Source organism: Theropithecus gelada, chromosome 1 (genome assembly GCF_003255815.1).
Source record: "Theropithecus gelada isolate Dixy chromosome 1, Tgel_1.0, whole genome shotgun sequence".
In the NCBI taxonomy this organism is placed as follows: domain Eukaryota; kingdom Metazoa; phylum Chordata; class Mammalia; order Primates; family Cercopithecidae; genus Theropithecus; species Theropithecus gelada.
Window position 1 is genome coordinate 54,078,642 of NC_037668.1, and position 2,224 is coordinate 54,080,865.

The 2,224-nt window shown below is 44.0% G+C and overlaps 1 non-coding gene across 1 annotated transcript; it reads right to left on the bottom strand.

Moving 5' to 3' along the window:
• Window positions 1-1,884: 1,884 nt before the first annotated feature.
• LOC112616383 lies at window positions 1,885-1,988 on the bottom strand. Its single transcript, XR_003117624.1, has one exon. It is a non-coding gene; the product is annotated as a small nucleolar RNA U13 (small nucleolar RNA).
• Window positions 1,989-2,224: the final 236 nt, after the last annotated feature.

The window sequence follows — 2,224 nt, forward strand, 5'->3', positions numbered from 1 at the left end:
ACTCCAGGGCGACAGAGCGAGACTCTGTCTCAAAAAACAACAATAACAACAACAACAAAAACCACACACATACATATATAGCTTTTCAAATTATTTAATGAGCCTTTCAAAAGTAAGTTGCAAGTTATAGAAATCATGACACTTTCCTTAATATGCTAAATATTTTAGCATGTATTGCTTAAAAGAAAATATATTCTCCTACTGAATTAGCTTCCTACAGGGGCCATATCAACTTACCACAAACTTGGTGACTTAAAACAACAGAAATGTGTTCTCTCACAGTTCTGGAGGCCAGAAGTCCAAAAGCAAGGTATCAGCAGGGTTGCGCTCCCCTGAAGACTCTAAGGGACAATCTGTTCTTTGACTCTTCCAGGTTTGGTGACCATCAGTATCCCTTGACTTGTGGGCATGTCACTCCAGTTTCTGCCTCCGTGGTCACATTGCCCCTTCCTCTTCTCTCTTTTCTGTGTCTCTTTTTTTTTTTTTTTTTTTTTTTTGAGACGGAGTCTCGCTGTGCTCCCAGGCTGGAGTGCAGTGGCCTGATCTTGGCTCACTGCAAGCTCCGCCTCCCGGGTTCACGCCATTCTCCCGCCTCAGCCTCCCAAGTAGCTGAGACTACAGGCGCCCACCACCACGCCCGGCTAGTTTTTTGTATTTTTAGTAGAGACGGTGTTTCACCATGTTAGCCAGGATAGTCTCAATCTCCTGACCTCGTGATCCACCCGCCTCGGCCTCCCAAAGTGCTGGGATTACAGGCTTGAGCCACCGCACCCGGCCGTTCTGTGTCTCTTATAAGGGTACTTGTCATTGGAATTAGAGACCACCCAGATAATCCAGGATGATCTCATCTCAAGATCCTTAATTATACATATGAAGATCCATTTTCTTTTTTTTTTTTTTTTTTTTTTGATTTTTTGAGACGGAGTCTCACTCTGTCGCCCAGACTGGAGTGCAGTGGCCGGATCTCAGCTCACTGCAAGCTCTGCCTCCCGGGTTTACGCTATTCTCCTGCCTCAGCCTCCCGAGTAGCTGGGACTACAGGCGCCAGCCACCTCGCCCGGCTAGTTTTTTGTATTTTTTAGTAGAGACGGGGTTTCACCGTGTTAGCCAGGATGGTCTCGATCTCCTGACCTCGTGATCCGCCCGTCTCGGCCTCCCAAAGTGCTAGGATTACAGGCTTGAGCCACCGCGCCCGGCCTGAAGATCCACTTTCTAAATAGCATTCATATGTTCTGGGGATTAGAACATTGGCATATCTTTTGAGGGCAGGCACCATTCAGTTGAGTACACCTACATAACTATGATTGTCATCCTTAATAAATTTAATGCAGATACAATTTTATTATCTACTATATAATCCATATTCAGATGTTCCCAATTGTCCTCAAACTTGACTCTGTAGTTTAAAAAAAATTCAGTATTGCATTTACTCCTCAGGTCTCTTGTTTCCTTTATTCTTGAACAATTCACCCCACCTTTTTTGTTTTTCATGACATTGCCACTTTTGGAGAGGTAAGGTCTTAATTTGGATTAATCTGATTATCATTTTTTTCTTTTTCTTTTCTTTTATTTATTTTTTATTTATTTATTTTGAGACGGAGTCTCACTGTGTCGCCCAGGCGGGAGTGCAGTGGTGTGATCTCGGCTCACTGCAACCTCCGCCTCCCAGGTTCAAGCAATTCTCCTGCCTCAACCACCCAAGTAGCTGGGATTACAGGCACCCACCACCACGCCTGGCTAATTTTTGTATTTTTAGTAGAGACAGGGTTTTACCATGTTGGCCAGGCTGGTTTCGAACTCCTGACCTCGTGATCCATTCGCCTCAGCCTCCCAAAGTGCTAGGAGGCATGAGCCACTGTGCCTGGCCCTTTTTTCTTTTTTTCATGTCAGACGGGTAATGTGCTAACATCATAACAATGTTTGTGGATGGCACATTTCACACATCCATGGGAATACCCAATCATCATGCTTATGAACTACAAAATGATCTGATTATTTCTTTATAATTAAAGGTAAATATTTTTGGCAAAAATATTATATAAGTGGCCACTCGTTCAATAAAAAATGTCCTCAGGCCAGCCTCAGTGATTCACACCTATAACCCGAGCACTTTAGGATGCTTGAACTCCAGAGTTCAAGACCAGCCTGGGGAACACAGTGAAATCTCATCTCTACAAAAAGTACAAAAATTTGGCCGATAGGGTAATCCCAGCACTTTGGGAGG